Genomic DNA, 14,714 nt, shown 5'->3' on the forward strand with positions numbered 1-14,714 from the left:
GAGAGCTACTGACCAGATCAATTGGTATCACTGGGCTGCCAGAGAAGTCCCTATTCTTTTTTTTTTTTTTTTTAATCACTGAGAAGAAGTAGAATATCAAAACAATGAAAAATGTCCATATGCAAATTTTTAAGATAAATCAACTACTAAACACTCTTACCAGAGAAGAACAATGCTTACCTATACAGCAAATGCCTAATAGATATTTGTTGAGTCAAAATAAAATATGGCACACATATAAAAGAAAAATAGTATCTGATAAGTTATTCAAAAGAGAGCATATGTCTTACATACATGGTGAAAAAAAGTCTCCCTCTTCCCTCTGTAACACATATATCTTAATGGAACATTTCATCCATGTGGCATCATACTTTTTAAAAAATGATCAGCAGAAACTGGGAGGACTCAGATGATTTCTGAGATTATTATAAGAGGAAGAAAAATGCTCAAAAAAGAATTGGGTAGTTTGACTAAAAACTGTATGTGTACAAATACAGAAAATTGCAGCATGATGATGGTGGTTAGCACCATCATCATTTATAACTATCATGTATTAAATAACCTGTATATGAGAAACTCTGTGCTAAATGCCTACCATTATTTTATTTAATCTTCAATACAACCCTTCAAGGTTTGTGATGTTAACCCAGTTCATAATAGGAAAACTAGGGCTCATGGAGGAAAAGCAACATATAAGGAGAAAAAACTCACGTCTTACCAAAGAACCAGCAGCCTCTGCCTCACATGCTTCAATATATATGAATTTCAGTTACCACAGTTAAATAACACCAGTTCCCTAAAAATGCAGTTCAAGTTTTACATTCCATGGTATATTCAGTTAAGTCCAGTCGCTCAGTCATGCTCTACTTTGCAGTCCCATGGACCACAGCATGCCAGGCTTCCCTGTCGATCACCAACTCCCGGAACTGGCTCAAACTCGAGTCCACTGAGTCAGTGATGGCATCACTGGCATCACCTGTGAGTAAATGCGTAAAAGTACAAACTCCACTGCTAGCTCTTCAGTACACAATTGCTACATAATAAAAAGACATGCATCATGATTACTGACCAAACATCATTTGTTTCAAAGTCTGTCAGAGGGACTTTCCTGGTGGTCCAGCAGCTAAGACTCTGCGCTACCAATGCAAAGGGTCCAGGTGCAATCCCTGGTCAGGGAACTAGATCCCATATGCTGCAACTAAGCTTTTGGATGCCACAATTAAAGATCTGGCATAACCAAATTACATAAATAATTTTTAACAAGTCTGTCAGAGATTGGTCACGGCAAATCTGTTATTCAGCTCATATACAAACAGCAAAGAAGTAGTTATGCTGCCTCCTTATCTCCCAGTGATAAACCCATATGGACAGTCTCAAAAGAGAACTGACCAATGAATATGAGTGCAGCAAAGAAATAAAAAGTAACAACACTGAAGGTAAAATTGAAATCAAATATAAAGAAAGATATAGAAGAACAGCTGACTGTGGGGATGCCGATATGTCTACCATTCAAGGAATTCAGTCAGAAGAACTTTGGATAACAAACTTATGGACATAAACGAAGAAAGTAGTTGTGACAAAAAAGCTGAATATGTTCCAGAGAAAGTGATGCTGGCAAAATTATTGGAAATACAGGAATTTTCAAAGATATTTCACAAAACTGAAAGCACAAATATTAAAACCGTAGAAGCTGATGCAAAATTACAAAGGAGCATGACAGTTTGTCGAGGCATGTTGTCATTGACATTTGCTCCTGCTGTATTATAAATTACATGATGAGAAGGCAGTAAGCACTGTTCAAATTGCTCTGGGTAAGTTTTTAATATAAAAATAAAACAAATCCTTAATGTCTTAAACCACAGGCATTGAATATTAGTTTTTAAATATTTTAATATTTAATATTTTCCTTTCCTTATATATTTATAATCTACAGTAAGAGTTTTTAAAATTTTGATAAAAACTTGCAAAGGTCACAGAACAATCAAAATTGCTGCAATGATCACAGTGAAACATTTTTCAGCCTGCACAGTCATCTCTAAGGTACTGTGCTACCACACAAAGAAAGGAGTGCCTGTAAGTGCTGTTTCCATTATACGATGCTATCTCACTAAACATACAAAAGGTTTTAATGTGTGAGACTTGAAAGAAAGATTCCTTCCAGAACAGATTAAAAAGTAGACTAAAACTATTGAGGTTTTCAGCTAATGATTAAAAGAATTTCTAAACATCAAGTTTATGGTCTGTGACAACTGCATCCTTAGAAGTCTCCAAAAACACACATACACACACACAAACAATTATGCCTCCTAATTTTCTCATTGAGGCTTAAAAAAAAAGTGCATAGTTGCACTTCCCTAGTGGCCTGGTAGTTAAGAATCTGCCTGCCAATGCAGGGGACACAGGTTCAATCCCTGGTACAGGAAGAGTCCACATGCCTCTGGGCAACTAAGCCCGTGCATCACAACTACTGAGCCCATGTTCTAGAGCCTGTGCTCCTCAGTAAGAGAAGCTACCACAATGAGGAGCCCATGTACCACAACGAAGACTAGCCCCAACTCCCTGCAAATAGAAAAATGCCTTGAGTAGCAACAAGAACCCTCTGTAGCCAATAAATGAATAAATAAAAAAATTTAATATTTTTTAAGTGCACAGAAATGTTAGGGCTATAAAACAGCAAACCTTCAAGGAATTTTCAAGCTAATTTAAGACTCAGATACATTCAAGTGACAAGTTTATATAACAATAAAAACAATTAAGTGACATTAGCGGGACTCAGTGAATGATACAGTCACATAAGCTCACTGCAGTTTCCAGGAGAAAGTAAGAGTTGGCAACCATAAAAAAGAATGAAGTCATGTCATCTGCAGCAACATGGCTGGGCCTAGAGATCATGATACTAAGTGAAGTAAGTCAGACAGAGAAAAGACAAGTATCATATCATATCACTTATGTGTGGAATCTAAAAAGAAATGATACAAATGAACTTATTTATAAAATAGAAATCAATTCATAGACATAGAAAATGTCTCATAGATATAAAAAACAAACTTATGGTTACTAAAAGGGATAGCAGGGGGAAGTGGGGGATAAATTAGGAGTTTGGGATTAACATATACACACTACTATATACAAAAAAGGATTTACTGTATAGCACAGGGAACTATACTCAATATCTTGTGAAAATCTATAATGGAAAAAGAATGAAAAAGAATACATGAATATATACATACACACTTGAAACTAACACAGCATTGTAAATTAACAAACTCCCCAGGTTTGTAGGTGCCCAATATGCTACTGGAGATCAGTGGAGAAATAACTCCAGAAAGAATGAAGAGACAGAGCCAAAGCAAAAACAACACCCAGTTGTGGATGTGATTGGCGATGGAAGTAAAGTCCGATGCTGTAAACAGCAATATTGCATAGGAACCTGGAATGTTAGGTCTATGAATCAAGGCAAATTGGAAGTGGTCTAACAGGAGATGGCAAGAGTGAACGTCAATATTATAGGAATGAGCAAACTAAAATGGGCTGGAATGGGTGAATTTAACTCAGACGACCATTATATCTACTACTGTGGGCAGGAATCCCTTAGAAGAAATGTAGTAGCCATCATAGTCAACAAAAGAGTCCAAAATTCAGTACTTGGATGCAATCTCAAAAACGACAGAATGATCTCTGTTCATTTCCAAGGCAAACCATTCAATGTCAGAGTAATCCAAGTCTATGCCCTGACCAGTAATGCTGAAGTTGAACGGTTCTATGAAGACCTACAAGACCTTCTAGAATTAACACCCAAAAATGATGTCCTTTTCATTATAGGGGACTGGAATGCAAAAGTAGGAAGTCAAGAAACACCTGGAGTAACAGGCCAATTTGACCTTGGAGTACAAAATGAGGCAGGGTAAAGGCTAACAGAGTCTTGCCAAGAGAATGCACTTGTCATAGCAAACACCCTCTTCCAACAACACAAGAGAGGACTCTACACACGGACATCACCAGATGGTCAATACCAAAATCAGACTGATTATATTCTTTGCAGCCAAAGATGGAGAAGTTCCATCCAGTCAGCAAAATCAAGACCGGGAGCTAACTGTGACTCAGATCATCAACTCTTTATTGCCAAATTCAGACTTGAATTGAAGAAAGTAGGGAAAACCACTAGACCATTTAGGTATGACCTAAATCAAATCCCTTATACAGTGGTAGTGATGAATAGATTTCAAGGGATTAGGTCTGAGAGGGTGCCTGAAGAACTATGGATGAAGGTTTATGACATTATACAGGAGGCAGGGATCAAGACTATCCCCAAGAAAAAGAAATGCCAAAAAAAGCAAAATGGCTGTCTGAGGAGGCCTTACAAATAGCTGTGAATAGAAGAGAAGTGAAAGGCAAAGGAGAAATGGAAAGATATACCCATTTGAATGCAGAGTTCCAAAGAACAGCAAGGAGAGAATAAGAAAGCCTTCCTCAGCAATCGATGCAAAGAAATAGAGGAAAACAACAGAATGGGAAAGACTAGAGATCTCGTCAAGAAAATTAGAGATACCAAGGGAACATTTCAGGCAAAGATGGGCTCTATAAAGGACAGAAATGGTAAAGACATAACAGAAGCAGAAGATATTAAGAAGAGGTGGCAAGGATACACAGAAGAACTGTACAAAAAAGATCTTCACGACCCAGATAATCACGATGGTAAGACCACCAACCTAGAGCCAGACATCCTGGAATGTGAAGTCAAGTGGGCCTTCGGAAGCATCACTCCAAACAAAGCTAGTGGAGGTGATGGAATTCCGGTTGACCTATTTCAAATCCTAAAGGATGATGCTGTGAGAGTGCTGCATTCAATATGCCAGCAAATTTGGAAAACTCAGCGGTGGCCACAGGACTGGAAAAGGTCAGTTTTCATTCCAATCCCAAAGAAAGGCAATGGCAAAGAATGCTCAAACTACCACACAATTGCACTCATCTCACACGCTAGTAAAGTAATGCTCAAAATTCTCCAAGCCAGGCTTCAACAGTATGTGAACCATGAACTTACAGATGTTCAAACTGGTTTTAGAAAAGGCAGAGGAACCAGAGATCAAATTGCCAAATCCATTGGCTCATCAAAAAAGCAAGAGAGTACCAGAGAAACATCTATTTCTGCTTTACTGACCATGCCAAAGACTTTGACTGTGTGGACCACAACAAACTGTGGAAAATTCTGAAAGAGATGGGAATACCAGACCACCTGCCCTGCCTCTTGAGAAACCTGTATGCAGGTCAGGAAGCAACAGTTAGAACTGGACATGAAACAACAGACTGGTTCCAAATAGGGAAAGGAGTATGCCAAGACTGTATGTTGTCACCCTGCTTATTTAACTTATATGTAGAGTACATCATAGAAACGCTGGGCTGGATGAAGCACAAGCTGGAATCGAGATTGCCGGGAGAATTATCGATAACCTCAGATATGCAGATGATACCACCCTCATGGCAGAAAGTGAAGAACTAAAGAGCCTCTTGATGAAAGTGAAAGAGGAAACTGAAAAAATTGGCTTAAAGCTCAACATTCAGAAAACTAAGATCATGGCATCCGTTTCCATACTTCATGCCAAATAGACGGGGAAACAGTGGAAACAGTGACAGACTTAATTTTGGGGGGCTTCAAAATCACTGCAGATGGTGACTGCAGCCATGAAATTAAAAGACGCTTACTCCTTGGAAGAAAAGTTGTGACCAACCTAGACAGCATATTAAAAAGCAGACACATTACTTTGCCAGCAAAGGTCCATCTAGTCAAAGCTATGGTTTTTTTCAGTAGTCATGTATGGATGTGAGAGTTGGAATAAAAAGAAAGTTAAGTGCCAAAGAACTGATGCTTTTGAACTGTAGTGTTGGAGAAGACTCTTGAGAGTCCCTTGGACTGCAAGGAGATCCAACCAGTCCATCCTAAAGGAAATCAGTCCTAAATATTCATTGGAAGGACTGAGGCTGCAGATAAAACTCCAATACTTTGTCCACCGGATGCAAAGAACTGACTCATTGGAAAAGACCCTGATGCTGGGAAAGATTGAAGACAGGAGAAGAGGATGACAGAGGATGAGATGGCTGGATGGCAACACTGACTCAATGGATATGAGTTTGAGTAAATTCTGGGAGTTGGCGACAGACAGGGAGGGTTGCAAAGAGTCAGACACAACTGAGCAACTGAACTGAATTTTTTAAAATAAGAGTTGAGTCGGACCTATTCTATGTAGCCCAATGGGCCTCCTTCGTGGCTCAGCTGGTAAAGAATCTGCCTGAAATGTGGGAGATCTGGGTTCAATCCCTGAATTGGGAAGATCCCCTGGAGAATTAACCAGCTACTCACTCCAATATTCTGGCCTGGAGAATTCCATACAGTCCATGGGGTCACAAACAGTCAGACACAACTAAGTGACTTTCACTTATGTAGCCCAATAATAGTGGGTGCATGCTAAGTTGCTTCAGTCTAGTCCCACTCTTTGAGATCCTATGGCAGGAGGGACAAAAACCCCAGGCATAAAGCTTGGCATAAACAAAAAGAAAAGGGAAATGAGTGGATCAACAAGAGTAGCTCTGTCAGCAAAATAGGAAGAAATAAATGGGGAAATGTGACCACCGAAAGCACTGGAGAGTAATGAGAAGCAGGTGGACTCTGGAGAAAGAAAGTTATGAAATGAGTTTCCATTTTCAGGGTGCAGAGGTGAAGTGCTGATTGCAGGTGAGCAGGACAAGAGTGCTGCCTCTCTGGCCTGTGGAATCATACTACTGAAGCACAAAAATGTCATAGCCTTTAGCCAAGGAAGAAGGGGATCCAGAAGGAAAAGAGGCAGAAAAGGGATACACAAATTCTGCCTTGCAACATCTCTGGATAAGCCTTGAGTTAACATGTATGAAGCAAATTCAAAGCAATTCAACTAAAGACAATATCTGTATTGAAGCTGAAGCTTCAATTTAAGAAATAAAGTATGTGGTTTGATTCTAAACAAGAAAATTACTAGCCAAACAATATCGTCAACAACCACTGAAAACAATGGCAAACTTACAAGAAAAAAAAACAAAATTAACTCAGAAAGATTTCAAACAAACCAATAAATAGCAGGAAAAGAGTAACAGAGGAACAAAAACAGAAGACAGAAATAAAATGGTAAGTAAAGGCAAAATCAATAGTATTGATGATCACATTAACTGTTACTGGACAAAGATTCAAGTAAGAGACAAAGACTGCCAAAATTGACTTTAAAAGCAAGACACAATTATATGCTGTTCCAAAGAGATGAATTTTAATTGTAAAACCCCAGAGAGATTGAAAATATATAAATAGAAAAATCTACATAAAGCAAAAAGTAAGCAGAAGATGGCTAGAGTGGCTATATTAATATCAAACAAGATAGATTTTAGGACAAAAAATAGTATACCAGAAATAAAGAAAAACCTTCCATAATAAGAAAAGGATCAATTCCTCAAGAAGACAATAATAAAAGTGCTTACGTTAATAACAGAGCTTTAAAACACATGAAGCAAAATTTGACAATATTAAAGAGGAAAATCAAAAAAATAAATAAATAAAAAATAAAGAGGAAAATCTCCAATTCCAAAATCTTAATTGGAGATTTTAACTTTATTCCAGCAGTTGATGGAATAACTAGACCTAAATAAGTCAGCAAAGAGAAACAAGATATGAACAACACTATCAACTACCTTGAGCTAGTTGATATCTTTGACCTAGCTGATATCCACAGAACTATAGGTCACTACTGCAAAATACTCATTCTTTTCAATTGCTCACAGTAGGTTCACCAAGATAAATCATATGCTGGCCATGAAACAAGCCTCAGTAAATTGAAAAGCAATAATATCATTCCAAGTATGTCCTTTGAAAACAATGGAAATAGATTAGACATCAGTAATAAGATAACTTTAAAAAACCCAAATATTAGGAACTTAAGTACAAACTTCATTAAATAACTCATGGATCAAAGAAGTAAAACCATAAGGAGGATTAGAAAACATCCTTAACATTATCATTAAAATGCAAACATGTCAAAATTTGTGGGATACAGCAAAAGCAGTGATTGGAGAGAACATTTTAGGTTTAAATGATTGTGTTAAAAAAGAAGAAAGATTTATGACCAATAGCCTAGGACTTCCCTGGAGTGCAGTGGGACACTGCACTGTCAGTGCAGGGGACATGGGTTCCATCCCTGTTCTGGGAAGATTCCACATATTACCGAGCGACTAAGCCTGTGTACCACAACTACTGAGCCCATGCTCTAGAGCCCTCCTGCCACAACTACTAAATTCTGCACACCTTAAAGCTCTCACACCTCAATTACTGAGCCTGTGTGCTGCAACTACTGAAGCCCATGTGCCTAGAGCCTGTGCTCCACAAGAGGAACCACCACAATGAGGCCCATGCACCGCAACTAAGGAGTAGCCCCTGCTTGCCACAACTAGAGGAAAGCCCAAGCCTGTGCAAAGCAACACACCCAGCACAGGCAGAAAGAAATACAGAAAAAAATTTAGTAAAATCAACGGCCTAACCTCCCATCTTAGGAAATGAAAAAGACAACAAATTAAATGAAAAATAATTAGAAAGAAGGAAATAATAAAGAGCAGAAATTGATGAAGCAGAAAACGTACAATACTGAAAATCGATAAACCTAATAACTGATTGAACAGAAAGAGGAGCAAAATTGATATGTATCTAGGCAGACTAATGAAACAAAAAAAGATACAAATTAACAACAGTATGAATAGAGTGAAAGAAATAGAATGAAAGAAAGGACACCATTAGAGATCCTACAGAAATGAAAACAATAATTAAAGAATGTTACTAACAATTTCATGCTGATAAATTTGCAACCTGGATTAAATGTAAAACTTAACTGAAAGAAACAAAATACCAAAACTAATCCAAGAGGAATTAGGAAATTTAAATGCCCTCATATCAAACAAATTTAATCCATAATTAAAACCTTCCCACAAAGAAAAGTCATGGTAAAGATGACTAGACTGGTCAATTCCACCAAATGCTTAAGGACAAAACGCCTTTTTCCAGAAAACACAAGAAGAGGGAACACTTCAAAACTCATCATATGAGGCCAGTATCCCTCTGATACCAAAACCAGCAAAAGACATCATGAGAAAAGACAACACAAATCAATACTCCTCATAAACGTAGATGCAAAAATTCTTGACAAAATTATAGCAAATCATATCTAACAATATGTAAAAATGGGCTATGTAATGACAAAGTGGTATTTATCCCATGACTGCAAGGCTGACTTAACATTCCAAAGTAAGTGAGAAAAAATATAACTTCAATAGATGAAGAAAAAACATGACAAAATTCAACACTCAATCATAATAGAAATTGAATGGAATATCCTCCACTTGATTAATGGCATCATCATCAACAATACAAAGCTCATACATTGCATTAAGATCAGGAATGAGTAGAGGAAGTTTGCTCTAATATTTTCTATTCATAATTGTACTGGATATCCTAACTGGCACAATGGAGCAAGAAAAAGGAATAAAGGGCAAAGGCCAAAAAAATAAAAAGAAGGAAGAAGCAAAACTGTCATTACCTGTAGACAAGAAGATCATGTACAGACAGAATCCAAAACGCCCTACTAGAACTTAAAAGAAAACTCAAAAGGGTCACATGACACACTTTTTTCTATAGACTCAGTTCGGTTCAGTCGCTCAGTCGTGTCTGACCCTTTGCGACCCAATGAACCACCGCACGGAGGCCCCCTGTCCATCACCAACGCCCGGAGTCCACCCAAACCCATGTCCATTAAGTCAGTGATGCCACCCAGCCATCTCATTCTCTGTTGGCCCCTTCTCCCCCCGCTTTCAATCCTTCCCAGTGTCAGGGTCTTTTCCAATGAGTCAGCTCTCCGCATCAGGTTGCCAAAGTATCGGAGTTTCAGCTTCAACATCAGTCCTTCCAATGAACACCCAGGACTGATATTCTTTAGGATGGACTGGTTGAATCTCCTTGCAGTCCGAGGGACTCTCAAGAGTCTTCTCCAACACCACGGTTCCAAAGCGTCAACTCTCCGGCACTCGGCTTTCTTCATAGTCCAGCACTCACATGCGTACATGACCACTGGAAAAACCATAGCCTTGACTAGGTGGACCTTTGTTGACAAAGTACTCTCTCTGGTTTTTAATACGCTGTCTAGGTTGGTCATAACTTCCCTTCCAAAGAGTAAGTGTCTTTTAATTGCATGGCTGCAATCAACATCTGCAGTGATTTTGGAGACCAGGAAAGTAAAGTCAGCCACTGTTTCCAATCTTTCCGTATCTATTTGCCATGAAGTGATGGAACCGGATGCCATGACATTAGTTTTCTGAATTTTGAACTTTAAGCCAACTTTTTCATTCTCCTCTTTCACTTTCATCAAGAGGCGCTCTACTTCTTCTTCACTTTGTCATAAGAGTGGTGTCATCTGCATACCTGAGGTTATTGATATTTCTCAGCAATCTTGATTCCAGCTTGTGCTTCCATTTTACAGATTAGAAACACACACACACACACAACCAAAAAAACGAGGCCCTGGGAAATCACCTGTCCTGGGACACAAAGAAAAACAAGACACTGAGGCGAGGCCAGAGATATGGTCTCTTGAGTCACCACTAGGGCTCTTCCCACATATTCCCAAAGCATTAAGTGTTTTACCTTTGTGTCTGGGACTCAAAGAAATAAGCCAAGCCTTAAAGCAGGCGATGCAAACTCACAGCACACAGGTCACATGGGGCAAGTAGGTGTGTTATTTAGGAAGCAATGGTTTGACCCAATGCTTTCCAGTATTTTATAATTTGTTGTTTTTAACTTAGAATGTGCTGGCCAATTCACAACTCGGGAAGGTTCATGCAGAAATTAAGATACCAGGCTTGTCTGAATCACTGCTGGGTCACAGGCCTGGCTGGGGCTGAGCGCTACTGGCCCCTTTTGGTTGGGGGAGCATGGTCTCCAGGTGACCCAGCTGCCCAGCCCCCATCTGGCTCCCTGCTCTGAAGCAGAGTCAACGACCATTGTGCTTCTACTGTTTTTCTACTTGTAATTGAGTCCAGAGGAAAGTCACCCATTTCCATGTCTCAAGCAAAAGGGAAAACGATAAAACAGCAGGAGTTTCCTACATATATGAGCAAAAAGGGGCAAAAGTCTATTTCTAACAATAATGTCATTTACCCCATTTATGTTTTCTGCTCCCGGTAGTGAGTGTCATCCATCTGTAGGTAAATAATCTGATACGCTACAATTTTGAAAAGAGGAAATCCCCATCAAATCTGTTCTGTCTTCATTCTAGAACAATGGTTACCATGAGTGGGATCACGGAAGAGAAAATCATAAAAGGGTAAGAGCCACAAACAGCCCAGCAGGATCAGGAGGAGTTGCCTCCATTCCTCGTCGCCATGCGACCTGCCTGGGGCAGGCAACAGGATCCTCATCAGGAGCAGGAGCAGGAGTAAACTAGATCCACCTCCTCTAGGGCTCAAATGGAAAGAATCTAAAAACCAAATCTGGTTTACTTTCTGGATCTCAGGGCTTGTGCAACTGTTAACTAAACGCTGGACAACAGAATGACAAGGATGGCCATGCATGCTTGGATACTGGAGCCCAAAGGAGGTGAATTCAGATCCTGCTCCTCTGCTTCTAATAGTTATGTGACCGTGAACGAGTGAACTACCTCTCTGAGCCTCCATTTCTTCCTCTGGACAATAGGTTTGATAACAGTATCAACCTTCCAGGAAAATCTACACACAGTGCAAGGGGCATAGCAAGTCCTCTGTAAATCCTTATCAACAATAACAAACTGAGGACGCAGACCAGCTGCCTGGAAGAACCCAAGAAGGACATGGACTGCAAAATTTCATCCACGTCACTCAGTGTTCTAAGCAAATGGGCGACCCAGCAAGGAGTGCTTTTGTTAGACAGCCTGGCTGACTCCCAACTACAGCTCCTTTCCTCTCTCAAGTGTCTAGAGTACCCAGTGACAAAGCAACCTCACCTTGGACTGCCTTTCTCTACTGAGGCTCAGGCAGCTCCTATTTCTTTATAAATGCCCTCCTGACTTTATGTATCTCTTCAACAAACATTCTACAGCAGTGCTGTGTGTATAAGACCAAGAATCTTGGAGAAGGCAAGTCTTTATCAGATCTTAATAAGACAAACCCCTCTGCCCTCAAGGTGCTTCTAGTCTAGATTGGGAGGGATACCCCGACACAAATGGGACCACAGACGATTTGGAACCATAAAGTTCCAAAGGAGGTGGGCAGACAGGGAGAGCAGTCAAGGAAGACTTCCTGGAGGAGGTGATCCCCAACCTCAGCCTCAGGGATTGGATTCGGGTGGGCAGTGTCAAGAGGTAGGCAGAATGGGGACAAGGAAAGGAGGCAACAGATACAGAAGCAGGATGCATGTGCCGGGGGCAGGGGTGGGGCAAGGACATGGCCCAGCCTGGAGGAGAAAGGTTTGTGTTGGACAACTGTGGGATACATGTGATCCTGAAGTGAAGACACTGATGTGTGCAGAGAAGCACACTGGCAAACTCAGGAGGCTCTTTCTGCTTCCACATTTTCTTACAACTGGCACCTCAAATCCGCAGGCTGCCGCTATCAAAGAATGCACTCTGACAAACTCAGAATACCCTCTGAACAATTAACTAGCAAATCTGAAATATTCTTCCAGGAGAAATTATGATTAATTTTGTTGTTGTTGTTGAACCAACACGCCAAAGTTAAACCTGCTGCTAAAAAAGCAGCCGGGATTGGGCTTTCATTTCATCCAGGTGGTACCCTTAAAGACAGTAATGATGGTGATAATGATATAAGCAAACCAAGACACAGACCTCATTTTGCTTTGCAATTCTCTACCGTCTTGTCGATATTCAGCTGTCAAGAGTTATCTGCTGTGAATCTGCCGCTTGGGGGAGAGGAGAGGGACAGAAGCAGACTGCTGCTGGACAGACTCACTTAGCTCCATCAGGTCCAACTCGGCCTTGCTTCGATCTTGAAGACACCACCACACCCTCGTGAGATCAGGCACTGGAGGGAGACAGTGAATAACGCTCCTCACTTGGCTTCTTTTTTGAGCCCAGGAGGAAAAATCCTTAAATATCGCTATCGTTTATCCCAACAATATTATCTACTCGACAGCCTGGGCTGACTTGGACATAAGAGGCTGAGAGAACTTTTGGCAGGTTACTACTGAGCTATTGAGAGAGTCATTTCCTAGGCAGGTTGATAAGACATCTAGGGGTCCCCAAGGAGAGAGGGGTCTGGAATCCTCAAGGAGGAAGAAAGGACACGTTTGTTTGGTCCCTCTACATTCCTAGGATTATGTAACAATAATGTATCCTGCTTGAGGACAGTCTCTGGAAAAAACCTTCTGGCTAATCCTGTTATCTTAAGGTGTAAATTATGCGAGTAGGTCTAGTGAGGTCTTTGCAACTTCCAGACATTCTTGTGATTCACTGTAATAACTAATTAGAGAGTACATAATTCCATAGCTAAACACTAGCAAGACGGTGCTCTTTCTGCCCCCTTCGGATGCTTATGTCAGAAGCTTTCTCTATCTCCTTTATAGTTTACCAAAACTTTATTACACAAAAGTGCTGAGCCATCTCTGGCCCCAGATTGAATTCTTTTCCTCCAGGGCCAAGAGTCCCGGAATCTTTTCGTGGTTCAGCAGCAACCTTTCATCTTGGGGGCTTGTCCGGGATTCTTCAGGACAAGGTAAGGATGCTTGGAGCTCTACTAATTTGTTCTCCTAGAGAACACATTTTCTGCTGTACTTTACTAACTCGATGGCGTGCTTGCCTGAGTGAACGAAACACCCTGAGCAAAGCAGGTGAGGAGCCCTGCTCTGCAGTTTCGCGTCGGCCTCATACGGCTTATGGCAGAAACCTATTGGGGGCTTATACCGACCTGCCAATGCCAAGAGGCACCCAGTGTTTCCTTCGGGGATCGCCCAGAAATGGGCAAAGCGTGTGGACCAAACTCCCTTTTCTCGGTCAAACTTTTTGGTCTCCCTGACCATTTCATAACTCCTTGGATATCAGAAGTACTAACCCAATCTGTGGGATCTTTCAAGGCTTTCAAGGGACTGGTGATCTATGCTGTTACGGTGTACTACAACGTAGGTCCCAAACTTGGATTTGGTAGTCAGGAATCGCCTAGCCTCGCTAGGCATGGAAAGTTTGGAAGCTAGATGGAACTCTAGGTCCAAGAGCATCTCTGAGCTTAAAGGTTACTCAGATTGGAACTACAATGGACGTTTTTCCCCTTTGGTAATGCTGGCTCTTACTGGACCAGAGGAGACTCTCATACTGGTGTGGTGACGCTTGGAAGGAACATCTCAGTTTTATGTTCATATCAGTCTTACTGTGGTTGGGAATATATGTAACTATGACATTAGTAAAGTGCTGACCTTCATCCACTTTCTAAAGTGTTCTCACAGAACAGTTTTCTTTGACTATTTTAAATGGACCTGAGTAGGGAGTTCCCTGCAGTATGACTGACCATAAAGCCCAAAGTGTTTTGTTGTTGTTGTTGTTGTTGTTGTTTGCTGGCAGCCTCCACCTGTGGTCTCTGCAACAAGGGAGAGAATCAATATTTCATCAGATACTTCCTTCATTTTCCGCCTATTTTGGGGGTGAATTGGAAGTTACTCTTTTGGGGGATTGGCAGCA

This window comes from Cervus canadensis, chromosome Y (assembly GCF_019320065.1).
Source record: "Cervus canadensis isolate Bull #8, Minnesota chromosome Y, ASM1932006v1, whole genome shotgun sequence".
Lineage (NCBI taxonomy): Eukaryota > Metazoa > Chordata > Mammalia > Artiodactyla > Cervidae > Cervus > Cervus canadensis.